This window comes from Episyrphus balteatus, chromosome 4 (assembly GCF_945859705.1).
Source record: "Episyrphus balteatus chromosome 4, idEpiBalt1.1, whole genome shotgun sequence".
Taxonomy (NCBI): domain Eukaryota; kingdom Metazoa; phylum Arthropoda; class Insecta; order Diptera; family Syrphidae; genus Episyrphus; species Episyrphus balteatus.
The window spans coordinates 5,815,464-5,832,728 of NC_079137.1; positions in this window are offsets into that span (position 1 = coordinate 5,815,464).

The following is a 17,265-nucleotide window of genomic DNA, read 5'->3' on the forward strand; positions in this document are numbered from 1 at the left end:
CGCGTGTGATGATGGTTCGGTGTTCAATGTAACCCGAAATTGTGCCTGTGATGTCTGCGTGCACCTTGTGTGACTTATATTAACGTCGTGTCGGTCGTTGTCGAATGAAATTGGTGTGAACTGAATTTTTCAGTCATTAAAAAAAATTATACTTGTTTTTGTTAACTTCCCTTCATTTTATTGATGGCTGGGAAGGGTCTTTGATAAAAAAAAAAAAAAAATGAAAAATGATGAGCAAAATATGGTGATGATGACATAAATGCCTTCCCCTAATTTTGCGGCTTTTAAGAAGCAAAACTGAAAAAATCCTTTGTTTGAATTTGGATAAACATTGAAGATTTTTACTTTGGTTTACTTTTTTTTTTACTCTTTATTTATCTTACGTCGTCATGTTTTCCTTTCAATTTGATGGATTGAATTTTCTATGGGAACGAATTAAGTGGAGGAATTTTATGATTACGAGTTATTCAAATTCAAGTACCAATTGGCAATCGGATGGGTATGGATAAAAAAGGTTTGAGTTAATTTAAATGAAGAACATGATTTGGATTAGCTACCTTTAGGGATTTAAAGTCTTTAATTTTCAGCCTTATTGCACTTAGGAATGATTTAAATCCTTTTTTGTTGTAGAATTTTCTAGCATTTTCAAATCTGGGAAGTAAGAAGAAGTTTGAGAACAACCTTCACAGTTACTTTTTACAATTTCACCTATTTGTAAATCCAATTCACCCATTTTTGCAAATCAAATTCACCCTTTGCAAAACCAATTTATGCATTTACAAATCAAATTCACCCATTTCCAAATCAAATTCAACAAAATTGTAAAATTAATTCAACCATTTGCAAACAAATTCATCTATTTGCAAATCAAATTCACCTACTTGCAAATCCGATTCGCCGATCAAATTCACCATTTTACGAATAAAATTCACCATTTTACGAATAAAATTCACCATTTTACGAATAAAATTCACCGATTAACAAATCAAATTCCACAATTTGCAAATCAAATACACCCATTTACAAACAAATTCACCTTTTGCAAATAAAATTCGACCTTTTGCAAATCAAATCAAGTTCAAGCAAATGCAAATCAAGTTTAACCATTTTCCAACTTCATTGCCCTATTCAAATTCACCGTTTTGCATATCAAATTCGCCCTTTTTAAATCAAATTCACCCAAACCGCAAATTAAATTCACCAATTTGCAAAACTGCTGGTCGGTCAAAACATTTTCAGAGACTTTTGCGCATGAGTTGACTAATCCCGATAGGGTATTTGGAGACTTACCTTTTTAATGAGGGCAAGGCATAGAAAGACTACTGAGAGTGTAGGAAGGTCATTTGGACCTTATTCTCAGTAAGCTAATATTCCATACTAGTAAATTTTTTTTTGTATTTCTAATCAAAGCTTACAAATAATTCTTTGTCTTAGAAAAAAGAAACCTAAAACAGTTGCACATTTTACTAACAATAAAATCAAAATTCTTAATTAACAAAGGAACAAAGGCCTTGCTCCCCCTTTAACTTTTGAATATAAAAGCCGTCATATTTTATCCTGTTACTTCGCCTCATAACAAAAAAATCTATGAAATAAAATCAAATTGTGTTCCTTTGTTAATCAAATCTCAATAAAAACCCGATAGCTTCCGCTATCGCATGTCTGTCAAGTCAATCGGACATAAATTTCAATTATAATGACGTTCAAGCTCCTATCTAGCAGTTGTTTCCAGCACAACACAGCTGAAGTCAATCTAACTCGTGTCCCAATACTATACTTTACTACCACCAATACCACCACCACTATCATGGCATTAGCACTATATCCTATAACCAATGTCATGCTATGCCGCGCGTCGCATTGTCGTCAACTAACTATAATATTTACTGAACCCACTTGTGCACAGCATGTGGCCTTATTGGTCAGTCGCAGCTTTAAAATATACGCCACTACTGTTTCAATAAAAGTCAATTTTTAAATGCGTCCCCAGTCGTAAATTTTCCAATATTGTCTAAACTCCCTGCCAGCTTTAACCTCTCTTCTCTATAAGTCTTGCTACCGCAGAAGGACCCACTGTGGACACTCATTTTTATACAGCTCCAAACTCTTTCTCTCTTTCTTATATATATACATTGACGACTATAATCCCGCCATAAATAAACAACTTTGTTAACAATTTTATGGTTTTATTAAACACAACATCATTATTTAAACATTTATTTTCGTTATTTCTTGGTTTCGTGACACGCTCGACGGACTTGGGGTCTGCCGGATTGGATTTGTCGCTGTCGGAGTTTTTATTTTTTTTTCCAGGTTTTAGTGTCTCGTTTGGTTCCTCGATGGTGGTCAAAATCTCAAGTGGGTATCGTAAAGTAATGTCCAGAATGGAAATAACTGAGGATTACATTGGGGCTTTTAATAGAGAAAAACAGACAAAAAAAATGTGTTTGAGGAAAGGTGTGTGTACTGAGTACCGACTAACAGTCACACTTGAAAGAAAGTTCTTCGTTTTCTTTTTCGACAGAAAAATCAACTGGAAACCTTTAAGATTTTACCTTTTGGCAAACCAAATTCACCCATTTGCAATCCTAATTGCCCTTCTGCAAATCAAATTCACCCTTTTTTAAATCAAGTTAACTTTTTGACAAACCAAATTCACCCATTTGCAAATCAAATTCACCCTTTTACGAATCAGATTCACCGTTTTGCAAATCGAATTCTCCCGTTTGCAAACCAAATTCACCCATTTGCAATCTATATTGTCCTTTTGCAAATCAAATTCACCCATTTTTAAATTAAATTTACTCTTTTGCAAATCAAATTTATCCATTTTTAAATCAAATTGACTTTTTGGCAAACCAAATTCACCCATTTGCAAATCAACTTCACCGATTTTGCTAATCAAATTCACCCTTTTACGAATCAGATTCACCGTTTTGCAAATCGAATTCTCCCGTTTGCAAACCTAATTCACCCATTTGCAATCTATATTGTCCTTTTGCAAATCAAATTCACCCATTTTTAAATTAAATTTACTCTTTTGCAAATCAAATTCATCCATTTTTAAATCAAATTGACTTTTTGGCAAACCAAATTCACCCATTTGCAAATCAACTTCACCGATTTTGCTAATCAAATTCACCCTTTTACGAATCAGATTCACCGTTTTGCAAATCGAATTCTCCCGTTTGCAAACCAAATTCACCCATTTGCAATCTATATTGTCCTTTTGCAAATCAAATTCACCCATTTTTAAATTAAATTTACTCTTTTGCAAATCGTATTCACCCTTTTGCAAATCAAATTCACCCATTTGCAAACCTAATTGCCCTTTTGTAAACCTATGAAAAAAACTATTAAAACCCAATGAGTGTCAACTTTCTTTCAGCAAAGACTGTTAGCATTGTTATACCTTTTAAAATCCTTTTGGTATGTTATTGGAATATTTTATATAAATTCCTTAAACTCTATAATGTCACACTAAAATATGGATTAAACTTTTAAGTGCAATACAGTTGTGCCCAAGCGGTCGGTGTGATGTCGGTGGTGGGCCTATCAAAAAAATGTGTCAAACCAACACAAATGATAATAATAATAATAATAATTATTGCTTTGGGATTAGAAAATTGAATTAGTGTCTCTTAATAGCTAGTTTTTATGGTCAAGCTGGGTGGGTAAGGTCACATAACGACCAACTTAAAGGTTTTTTTCGGGATCTAACCTACACAATAATTGTGTGTAGTTAGACACCGAAAAATGGAATTAAATGAGATAATGAATTAAATAAGGCTTTCTAAACTTAGGGGGCATTAATTTATATTGAGGTCTTTTAATCTTGTGTTTTAGTGTTATTTTAAACATGGAATGGAATAAAATATGGGATAATTGTGATAGGATTGTTTATTTGCTTGAATTGATTTAAGAAGCAATGCCATTCTTTCAAAGAGGAAATCGGAGTATCACGTGTGTAGTTTATTCGACACTTAAGGCCATTTGCTGAAACAGAACGTACACTGCCCTTCATCTGAATACGTCCACATTTTAGTTCATCTTATTTTTAGCCTGACTTGGTATTTATTGCAATTGTACATTTTTTTTACATACTCAACGAGAGAACATCTTTATGCGCTTAGCTTAGGAGAAAAAAAATTGTCTTGGGACCTACCGTTCTTCTCACACGGTAGCTAGACCAAATCTATTCATAAAAACAAGTATATTTTTTGACTCATCTAAATAGGCTCAAAAGCAAAAATGTTAATAAATGATGAGTTGCATGGGTCAGTTGGACACAAAATTGTGTCTGTCAATAAATCTGATTGTCTATAACCTATAAGGACGAAAACGGGTCGGAAAAAAACATTAGGCGCGGAAAAAATGGCGAAAATAAAAGAAGTCTTTGAATTAGGCCGAAATCAACGATGCATTGGGACAAAAATTAACACAAGTTAAAATTTAGCATGCAGTTATTCGCGCACTATCCAAGGGTATAGAAACAACATTTACAATCGAAGTTGCTTAGCCACAACATTGGCCGATAGATGTGCAATGATCTGAACAGCATGACTTCGCGCTAAAAATTAAGCTGAAAATCGGTATAATATGCAGTTTAACGACGGCAAAACGGGTTGTCAGAAGAGGTTAGCATTTGAGAAGAACAAAGCTTAACAAAAATTACCACTTTACAAACCACGAAAAGAAACTTGCCTCCAATAATAAAAAAAAAAAAACATGTCGTGAAGTCGAATTTCCAACCGGTGATTTTACAAAGGAAAACAATTAATTAAGTTGACCCTGAGGTCTAAATTCCTATTTGTATGACCTTCGTAGAGAGAAGGATTATTTTAAGTTGTCTGCATAACTGTGAAGGCAGTGTCATTAAGTGCAAGCTATTTTTTTCTAAAAAACTTTCGATCTGCAATTTCTTACACAGTTTTTTTTTTTACTATTGGAGGCGAGTTTCTTTTCGTGGTTTGTAAAGTGGTAGTTTTTGCGAAGATTTGTTCTTCTCAAATGTTTATCACTTCTGACAACCCGTTTTGCCGTCGTTAAACTGCATTTCATACCGGTTTTCAGCTTAATTTTTAGCGCAAAGTCATGCTGTTCAGATCATTGCACATCTATCGGCCAATGTTGTGGCTAAGCAACATCGATTGTAAATGTTGTTTCTATACCCTTGGATAGTGCGCGAAAAACTGCGTGCTAAATTTTAACTTGTGTTAATTTTTGTCCCAATGCATCGTTGATTTCGGCCTAATTCAAAGACTTCTTTTATTTTCGCCATTTTTTCCGCGCCTAATGTTTTTTTCCGACCCGTTTTCGTCCTTATAGGTTATAGACAATCAGATTTATTGACAGACACAATTTTGTGTCCAACTGACCCATGCAACTCATCATTTATTAACATTTTTGCTTTTGAGCCTATTTAGATGAGTCAAAAAATATACTTGTTTTTATGAATAGATTTGGTCTAGCTACCGTGTGAGAAGAACGGTAGGTCCCAAGACAATTTTTTTTCTCCTAAGCTAAGCGCATAAAGATGTTCTCTCGTTTCGTATGTAAAAAAGATGTACCATTGCAATAAATACCAAGCCAGGCTAAAAATAAGATGAACTAAAATGTGGACGTATTCAAGTGACCGGCAGTGTATATAAGTTGAACAAAAATCCTAAATGCTTACTGTTTATTCTGTTAAACTGTCACATACGGTTTTATGGAGAAATTAAGTTTTTAAGTTTCGTTTCGCAATGTCGCCTTGTCGCCATGTCGCCTTGGCACCTTGTCGCCATAGTGACAGGGTTCAACCCTTTGAATTTTAGAATTTTGTTTTAGGAAAAAAAGAAAAAATTAATGTCTACATTGAATTTTTTTTTGTTCCAAGCAGAGATCAGAAATAAATCTCAACCTTTTGAAAGGTTCCTTAATAACACCTATTTGTCGCCATTTTCAATAAAGGTCATAAAATAATCTTTATTTTAAAAAAAGAAAAATTTCGTTCAAGGTCTGAGAGAAACCTTTATTTTGTGTTTTTTTTATGTTTCGGTCAACCAGTGAGATTTATCGGTGAGAGAAAAAAAATAAATCTCATCAATTCCTAGAGACATGGGAGTGGTGCCATATGAAAGCTTATATTCTCAGCTACCCGATAGTGGTATAATCGGCTTTTTTAGATTTTTCTCAAAATTCCGAGAAAATCGCGTTTGAAAGTTGGGGTAATTTTTTTTTTTTCGAAAAATCCCCGAATCTTTGAACGCTCTTGGAAGCTAAACCGCTTGAGAGCAATTTTTGGGAAAGATGCCAAATGATAGCTTGTGTCATAGGCCTACGCTTTGCACATTGTCAGATTTTTAAAAAAATCATCTCCCATGTTAAACCGCCACATCATGCCTATTTTTTAAGAATCGGGCTTAACTTTTTTTTACCTTTAAGTTCTCCCGGTTTGAGAACGCGTGCACCTACAGGGATGGGAATTGTACCCAAATGTAGGTTAGAGTCCCCCCTTTTGGCATCAAAACAATGTTTTTCATTTTTTTTTTTTTCAAATTTCCGAGTTTGAAGTTGGGCGGGCAAAAACGCTTCTGGAAGCTGAACGCTTTGATCTAGATATTAGAACATCGGTCTCCTGAAATATTCGAAATTGCATTGGTTGTGCTTGTCGTCCCAGGGACTCAAATCACAGTGGAAAACACATTTTCGTCTTTCGATTTTCTTTAAACTTAAACTTGTTATCAATTTTCCAAACATGAATTCCATAGAAAATGTCGTTTGGAGCTTCTCAAGAGAAAAGTTTCAGAATACCTTATAACAGTACAAAATTAGCTGCTGAAAAAGCTTAATGGTAACTTAAGGTTTATACCAAGCTCAAAACTAAAATTGAACCATGTTTAAAAAGTGTGTTCTTAATAATGAAGGCACTTATTGTACAAAAAACGGAAACATACAACATTTCCAAAAAACGTGGTTCCCCCTTTTGCATAATATTTTTTATCCCAATGTGTAAATTTTTATTTTTTTTTAGTTAATCCGTATTAACGTACTAAGATAAGTTAATAAAACTAAAAAAATTTAAGCTACTTCGATAAAAACCTCAAAACTCAAGCAAAATAGACCAAAAATATGTATTTTTTCGTATGTGAGTGCAATCTAGTCACCTTCTCTGCGCTTTACTCGCGCGAAACGGTTCATTTCACAGAAAAATGTGTTGGGCATATGTTGTAGATAATTTCACGACCATCAATTTTTTTATAACCTCTGATGACCTGCGATCAATAGGTCGCGAGATATTTGCGAAAAACTTTTCGTGACCTTTTGACCCCTATAACTCTTAACGCGGACATGATATCAATGTCGATTTTTCACATCTTCATAACAAAGCCGTCATTAAGCTGTATACCAAAATTCAGCCCAGTAGGAATTTTTCCGCAGATAAAACCTAAAATTACTGGACTAGAGAGAAACCGATTGAAAATAAAGGTTGACTGTTATTTCTGATCTGTGGTCTTAAACGAAATTTCTAGTCCTAAAACCCAATTTCCTAGAAAGACTAAAAGTCTTAACCTATAAAGAATTGTTTGTTTTAACTAAAATAAAAACTTCAATAATGTCATTTATGGCATTTTTGAAAAAGATATTTCAAAAATTCTAAAGCCACAAAAACTCGTCAATTCAACTTTTTGTTTTTCAATCCCAAAAAAAGAGACTTTTTTTTATCAAATGAGTTAAAAAAAAAAGACAAAACAAATAATAACTCAACTCCAATCAATGAATCCCTTTTAAATAAATGACGAGGAGGACATGATATACATTGCGCATCAATCGCTCGCTCGCGTCTACTGCGGCAAAATTTTCAAACAAAATATACTATACACAAATAAACTCCAGTAGCGGTATATTTATATTGTTTTTTGTTGGTTTTTTCATCATGAATGTCATTCTTCAATCTTCACCCTTTAGTCCCATGCTGTCAATACACACATCCGAACCATTTATCGGCATCCTTTGATATCGCATTCCCCAGTTTTTAACTTCAACTTCAACTGCTCATCCTTCATCTCTGTTGATGGATGTCACCCAAAATGTTTACCTTTCCATTTCATTTGCAAAGCAACGGGCTTTTTTTTGTCCTATCACAGCCGTCAAACACGCAAACCCCAAAATCCCCTCCTTTCTATTTTTAGAACTAACTTTGACAGCTTACAAAAAAAAAAAGAAAAACTTTTCACGTTTTTAAAACTCTTTTGTCATTCTTATTTTTTTTTTTTTTTAATAAAAAATTTTGAAAAAGCTGACTAGGATGACAATCGACGACATCGAAAAACCCTAAAAAGGATTTATTTGGGTATCGATTGTTTCTCGCGAGGGGGGGATATAGATGACACCTCTCCTCGTCTTTTCATGTTCAAAAATGCCCCCATTTAGTCCGTTTGAACATTAAAAAAAAAGCGAGCGAACGAATGAAACGATTTATAAATAAAGTCTTTTAAAAAAGTCCACAAATTAAATCCCGTGTTTGGTTAAAAGATCAAAGGGCGGCAGCGACAAAACCGCCAGACACCATGTTTTTTTTTTTAAATAAATTTAGTTTCCTTTGATTCCATGGATGATGTGGATATGTGGAATTCGGTGTATAGTTTGAACCTACCAAACAACTACCACTCCAGGGAACACTTCTTTTTCTTCTTTTTTTTTTTTTTGTCCCAATATCCTCCTTCTGGATTTTGGATATTGTGTGTTCTAGGTATTATTTTTCAATCATTTGAAATTCATTTGAAAAACACGTCGTTCGTGTATTGGTATAATTTACCTGGTCCATAGAAGTTTAAATCGCCGAAAAATCCGACAGAGAAGATACAAAAAAGAAAAAACCTTCCAACAGAGGAACAAATCCAATGTTTATTGACAGATAGTTTTTTTTTTCGATTTTTTGAGTCGGCTTTTGTTAGTGTGCTGTCAAAAAGTCAAGATAGTTGAAATATAAATGATGCCGCTCTGACTCTGTGTTGTTCCGCAAACTGACCGAAAAATGATTCCTTCCTTTTCACCTTTGGGTTCGTTCAGTTCACTGATAATAATAAAACTAACAGTAGCTGAGCTGTCAAAGTAATTTAAGGTGAAATGTGACCATTAATTGTGATTATGACATTAGTTATTAGAAGTTGATGTTGTCTGACGTGTTTTGTGTTATTGAAATCATTTTTGTATGGAGTGTAATTTGAGAACGTGGGCGTGGGATAGGATTTACGATGAGAAGTTTTTTTTTGTTATGATTTTTAAAAAAAGGGAGAACAATGAGAGATAAATGGTAATAATGATTTAACAAAAAAAGGTTGCCTTCTGGTGATTCACTGACAAGTGAGTGCATATACCAGAATCTACACAGAGAAAAATATGACCCGCTAAAAACTAACAGATTGCCATATTGTTTTACCGTCCATACATTTCATAAGGAAATCTTATTAAAATCAACGATTAATAAGGTTTTTTTAAGGAGATTTCTTATTATTTTTATAGAGAAAATCTTATTAAAATTTGACTGAAAAGTTGATTTTTTTTTGCAACTTAGCACTAGAACAAAAATCGCGATCAATATTTTCATGGCAGGTTGGTTCAGGTGGTAAGGTGGGCGACTAATGATTTGAAGTCTCCAGTTCGATTCCCAGCCTGGTCATCGTTTTTTTTTATTTTTTTGCAGATTTTAAAACAATAAGGAAAACCCGATTGTTTTAATAAGGTTTCCTTCTTGGATGAAAACCATAGAGAAATCTTATTGTTTTTGTTCTATTTTATGTGGTCTATTTTTCTCTGTGTACTCGTTATAATCAGTAACTTGTGGATAAAAAATAGACTCGTAAATTGTAAAAAAACAGACGGAAACGTTGGATTTTATTACTCAAACTTTATTATGACTTCTGGCACTTTTGTTTTCACTTTTTCTTCTGTTAACGACAGCAAATTAGGTATTCAATTTTTGTATCACGTCGGGATTTTATGATATGGCTTCCCCTACACGGAAAAAAACATCTTAACCTAAGATGAGACTCTCCTTAAGTTCTACCCTCTTAAAACATTAAGATTTCCGCTAAAAATAAGTGGAATCCGCTTAAATTTTGTTAGTTTTAAGGTGTACTTCATTTCATTTTTGTGTGAATTTTTAACTTTGAAAACCGACAAAAAATAAAAATTTAAAAATTATAGGCAGACTGTCCAACTGTGAGATACGCTTATAGTAAAACACTCGCCAACAGTTGTTGTAGGTTCGTTCCCCAGTGGCTGTCAGTTGTTTAGTTTTTTTTTTTTTAATTTAAATGTTACCATATAAAATCATGATGATTTTCCGCTTAAATTAAGTGGATTTCTTTTAAATTTGAGCATTCAAGAAATTAAAAAGATTTGTCAGATGTAAGACGGAGGTCATCTTAGCAAAAAACCATGCAGAAATCCGCTTGTTTTTAGCTGATCTTTTTTCTCCTTGTATGTTTTTGCCGATTTTGGTGGAAGCATTACGTTCCACTTTTTCCATTCACAGCAAAAATTCTTCAATACCACAAAAGGCTTATCCCTTCTGATACTCAGAATCTGGCATTATGGGTCGTTACACATTGTGGATCCCATTGCTTTTTCATCTCAATTAAGGTGATTACCTGGCTGAGAATACTTAATTGAGAATGTACCGTGCAAAATATTGTAGAACGTATTTCTTTTGATAGCGAAACATGAATAAAAAAGGTAATGACATTCAATTTTTCAAATAAATGGTTGCTTTTAGAATTTTAACGCATTTCTAATTGTTTCCTGCAAAATTGGATGAAAAATGATGAGGAACGCATTTATTTTATTCACGATGACCTTAATTTTCTAATTGCAATAAAGTTGCTCTTAATTCTGTTATAAAGCAAGTAAATTTTTTTCTTTGAAATAAATATGAATACGTTCCACAAAAGTTTTCACTTCAACCCAAGGAAGTCTGAAAAAAGTCCCAATTACCAGTTGCTTTCTGCATAATTTTTGCCAAATTTCAAAGCATTTTTTTTCTGCCAACAGTTAATAAGACGTGAAAAATATTGTGGAACGCATTTGTTTCATTACTTTGGAAAAACTTATGCAATGTTGCAAAACATTTCTATTTTAAAGATGTTGCTAAAAAATATTGTGGAACGCATTTGTTTCCTTTTCTCTGGAGGAAGTTATGCTAATTTATTCAAATGTTGCAACATATTTTTGTTTTAAGACTTTGCTAAAAAAAATCAAAACAAATGCGTTCCACACAGTTTTTCATTCGTTTTGAAATTTCACTCGTAGAAATTTAATTCAGAATATCGAGGGAAGTGTGTAAAATGTTCCAAATTTGCTTTAAATTAAATATCTTTCAAACTCAATTTTGTGGATTGTAAGTAGATTCTATGAAGGTTCTTTCCATTCCAACTGCTTATTGCTAAGATCCATGCAGTTGCTTTTCCTTGACCATAAAAAGCAGCAGCAACAAAAACAACTCAATTTGAAAGTACCTACCTTTTGTACATCAATTGCAAAAAGGTGAATGGATAGTTTTAATGCTGGCATAGAAGAGACATATAAAGCCTCACTGTTGAACAAAGAATGAAATGATTGCCCCACACAGAGCAGCAGCATCTAAGCGCATCCAAGTATAAATAAAGACATTGCCTTTTGTTGTACAATCGCGCACTCCCACACGATTTTACTCGCTTCCAAATGTGTCATGTCTCATGTACCGTCTTCACTTTACCTGGTACCTTGGATGCATTATTTGTTTGTCCTAGTCTTGCTTCGGTTTTACCGCCACCACTATCATGGATGCAATGCGCGCTGTCGCCATTGAATGACCTGCCACCTAATTGTGTTCCTCCATTGAATGCACTTAATTGAGTCGTTCATTATTTGCCTTGCAACTGCATTTCAGTTGACTCAGCTTCAGATGCACAAAACAGACACAGAATCTCCAACTCTTTGGTGGTCCACTTACAAAGAGTTGGAGCTTAAATAGTCGTCCAGACCCCAACCGACTACGGCTCTCGGTAAAGAGCCAAAGGTATGTTGTATAGGTAGGTTGGAGGTTGAGATACCAACAAAGACCGACAAAGGTAGATTTGTTGCAAATTTGGAAATGTGTCACCACGTGGCATCGACATTTGGGCGTAGCGATTGCTGCTGCCACTGTACATTTTTTTGGCCCAGAGGTCCACACATGTTAAATGGAAGATCTCTCAGAGCCACCACAGAACGGAAACCAATCGACAACTCACAACAAGATCGCCCGGACCTGATGGTCGTCGTTGTCGTTGTCGTCGTCGTCGTAGTCGGTCGCATGTAACATTGCGAATCTGACAATTCTACGACAAGATGCAAGTTGCGGCGCGGCAGTAGTAACATAAGAGCTGACAGCCGGCAACGTTTAATGTTTGCAAAGGTTGAGTTTATGTGCCAAATGATGGCAGGCTTTGATATTTTGCCGCCCGGTTGCCATATGCGTGTGGAGAAGTCAAGAAATGGTGACTGGTTAAATGTGACTATAAGTACGAAGGGGTCTGAGGGGGGCTGAAATGGATGATGATGATGGCGTGGCGCAGCTCTCTGACTCAACAGATAAATAGTTCCATCGCATAAAACAGACCTCGATGCTCGAAAGACATCGCAACGACACAGAGATAGGCACAGTGCGACAAGGAGAGACCACAAGAGGCTATTTACACAACGAATGGAATGACATGTTGATTTGATAAGAGTAATGGCAAATTGACGTGATTTTATTGGCGGCGACAGCAGTGAACGAGCGAATTATGTGCCGGAAAATGTATGAAATTCAAGTAAGTAGTATAGTTGCAGTTGTGTGTAATGTGTTTGCGCGTGGGGAATGTATAATACGAATTGGGTACCTATCCTAGAGCAGAAGTCTTAGTGCCTCCATGAATGGAGGGAATAAATTTGTTCTCCAAACGGATTGAGTCATTCGTAGATGGGTCGAGGGAATTCGAACGTATATCTTTTTGCAAAAGATTTATGGATTGAAGTTTTGACAGAGATAAGCTTTTTTAAATTTTTATTAGTTTCAATTTGATGGGGGGAAAAACTGGACGAAATAATGGAAAATTTTCTACCTTGATTGCACATCGTTAGAAAACTATCTTTTAAGATAGATTCAAAGGATTCTAACTCATGACTCGCTAAGAAACTTTTCTTGACCCATACACGACTTGGGTAATCTGCTGCTAAACAATTTTTATCCCCCTTTGTCTTAAATTTTCGGTTGTGGATGCTAACTTAATTTTTTTTAATGCCAGCTTTGGTAGTTTTTTTTTTTTTATTTTTTAATAAATACAATTTTTGAAGATGTGAAAAAGGCTATACAAAAAAAGACAATCAATCAAAGAGTGTGGAACGTAAATTTGAAAGTTTCACAGATGCAATTTCATTTGAATCTGTCATTTCGACTTGGCGTTTCCAATTTTTTACCTTTCAACTGTTCTCTGAATAAATCGTCCCTTTAAATTTATTTTTCTTCTATCAAGCTAAAAAAAATTAATATGTTCCACAACAGTTTTCGTGGATCTTATTATTTATGTTTGCGGTAAAAAAAATTTGACGAGTGGTTTAAAATCTTTATTATTTAAATTTATTCATAAGAACCGTAGATTTATGCCTTATCATGTCATTCATATTTCCTAAAATTAAAAATAAATAGTATCCACAATGATTTTCGCTGATCTTTATATTTACTTTAAATGTCTCCAAACTGTCATGTCAAAAATGTGAGAATTTAATCGTGTTTAATAATGTGGATGGAGAATATGTAAATAGATTCCACAAAATCTGTCAATTCATTCCGCATCTTAAAGCTTTGCATTCTTCAAATGTGAAATACGTTCCACAAATGTGAAATACGTTCCACAAATGTGAAATACGTTCCGCAAATGTGAAATACGTTTCACAAATGTGAAATACGTTCCGCAAATGTTTTTACCGAGTTTGTGTACTTGTTTGCTTGTTAGATTTTCATGGTTTTCTAGTAAACTTCCTTCCAGTTAAAAACGAATACGTTCCATAACTTCCTTCACAGTGTCAAATTTCAGCTGTCATATGTTAAGGTTATCACAAATGTGAAATACGTTCCACAAATGTGAAATACGTTTCACAAATGTGAAATACGTTCCACAAATGTGAAATACGTTCCGCAAATGTTTTTACCGAGTTTGTGTACTCGTTTGCTTGTAAGATTTTCATGGTTTTCTAGTAAACTTCCTTCCAGTTAAAAACGAATACGTTCCACAACTTCCTTCACAATGTAGAATTTCAGCTGTCATATGTTAAGATTATCACTTTTATAAGACCCAATTTCTTGGACCTTGCAAGCCAACCTCAAACTCATCATCCACAGCGCATAATTATTTTCCACTCTGACCATAAAGAATTTCTTGAAATACGCCCACAATATTATTCGTATTTATTAAGGAGGAGTGGTTTCTTTGTTTTCAATTTTTGTTGTTGTTGCTTTTTTTGTTTTGTTATAGTTACACAACATGACGTTGATTACGTTCTCCCCATTGTTGTACCTTGTTCTATAGCAAACACAAATTTCTTCGAATATAATAACAACAGAGACATACATATGCTGTATATATATTCGTTCGGTTTGGGTGTAATAGCAATGTCAGCACCCATCAAAAGCAGATGACATTTTCCTTATGTGAAGGAAAATTTCGACAGGCAGTCAGTCTTGGTTTGTTTTTCTCATATTTTCCAACAACTCAGAAGACTCCTCACACAAAATACATACACCCACTCACGTTAAAATAACATACCCACTTACTTGGTTTTGTGAAAATATGAATACAGTGCTATGCAAAAAAATGTCAATTAGGGAAAAAAATTAATAAACATTTTTAACTTAGGCTCCATAAATTAATAAAGACCCACAAATATCTTAAAAAAATTGTCAAATTTGTCAAATAACCAATCATTCAGAATTTTTGCCATTTAAGCAACTGTTTAGATTCGTCTGGAAATAATTTTAGGTCATCGTTCAAGAACTTGATATATTTACTTATAGTTTAGTCAAAAACCGCATAAATTCAAAAATTAGCTTCTATAAGACCTAATAGAAGCAAAAAATAGCATCTGTAAAGCTTTATAGAAGCAAAATTCTTCAGTCGGTGAAATTGGTATATTATTAATGACAACAAATTTACTCAACAATCCTACAAAAATTTTCACACAGCTCTGTCTATGTTAGGTATATTATGAGTAAAAACACAAAAGGAAGTAGGTATGAGCTCTGTGAGTATAATATACCTACAAACATTTTAGAGATGACATTTTTGACAGCGGCATGAAAATCAATTTGCAATACGTCAATCGTGGTTTTTTTTTCTCTTCTGTGTGCTGTCAATGTTTTTGGCAAAATTACACGACAGCTCGATGTGACATGTTGTTTCATTTCTGTTATGAATATAATCATTTTGAGAATAATTTGGTGTGGGTAGATGGTGTTATTACATTTTTTATTTGTAGGTACCTGCCCCAAGAAAACAATTCTACTTTTAAGCAATTGAGGAAAAATGTATTAGACAAGTTGAATGTATATATTTCTAAATAGCTTAAAGGCCATCTGGTTTATGGATTTTTTCTATTTTTATCTGCTTTCCTTAAGAAAGTCTTGTCAGAACTTTGAAGTAACTAAAACCATGCAACTATGGAAGTCCTTTCTTTACTATAGTCACTTTTACTCTATATGGTGTTATATTTGAGATCAAGATCTGTATTGTAGCATTTCAGGGCGTTTTGAAGAAACTTTTGTTGGGACCCTATAACTTTTTTTTTAGCTTTTCTATTTTTATCACTCCATTTTTCTTATGAAATATGTATGTTTTTTAATGAATATGTATTTAAGTTAAGTGAATATTAAAAATTTCCTCTACAAAACTTTTTTTTCAAAAATTTAATTTGTAAAAAAAAACCAGCTATGTACCTATACTTTAGGACTCAAGATTAAAAATATTTTGTTTTTAATTTTTCCTTTAATCTGTTATATATTGGTGTCATTGATTTTCCTTTAGAACAAATGAAGAAGCAATCTAAGATTGCAATGAAATGTTTGCAAAGTAAAAAAAAAAGATTGATAGTTTTTGGGACCTTAAGCAAAGGTAGTTTTGTTTTGTATTTTCTTATGCGTTTAATATCTACATATTTCCTTTCACTTTAATATGACCTAGAGAATAACATCAGGGCATTTTGGAACATATTTTTTGTTGGGACCTTATAACTTTCGTGAAATTTTTTTTTAGTTTTTCTATTTCTATCGTTTTTTTTTTCTTTTAAAGTATATTTTATTTAAGTAGAATAGAAAAATAAAATAAATAAGAGATACAAATTGAAGTGACATTTTAACGAGAATTTTTTTTTATTTTGGGACCCATAATTTTGCCTTGAATTTTTTTTTGTATTTATCCAGTTTTTTTGTTTGAAAATCTTTTCGACTACAGCTAAGGGTTTAAAAAACGATTACTGAAACAACAATTATAGACATAAGCTAGGCGTTAACTTGAAATTAGTTTTGGGACCCTGTAAGCCGTAGTACAGTTTTTATTGAAATTTTCATTTCTTTCTCTATAATTGGCTGGGGAATATGTTCAATGACAGAACAGAAAAAAAACGTATAAAAAAACGAATGTATATGAATCTTCTAAGTTTAAGACCCCTCACAAAATTGTAATAAACTAACAAATTTTCGAAATCCATAATTGGCGTCGGGAAGTTAAGGTTTGAGCACAAGCTCAGGGAAAAAATACGACAAATTTGACGACTGTCGAGACCAATATCCAGCCATTACCTAGAAGGTAAAACTAAGTAAAATTGATGTGTGATAAATGTGCACTACTCGAGGTCACCCAGGATGATCCTACCCGACTTGCCCTCAGCACCCAACAGAGAGATAAATCATTTAAAATGCCCCCCCACAACGACAACAACTTTGTTTCTCTCAAAAACACATAACAAAACAAAACCAAATAGAATTCTCATGAATCATCATCAATCCATTAACCTTCAGCAGCATCATCTCCAAATATCATCAACATCAACTTTTCCAATTACACCATTCATCAAGCGAGAGAAGACTAAAGCACACCACGACACAAAACACCCTGTTTTATGTTTATATATTTTTTTTTTTTTTTTACTTCCCTGCCGTCCATGTCAGACAGTCAGTCAGTTAAATTGAAGCCAATACCCAAGCTGGTGCTCCTGGCTCCTGTATAG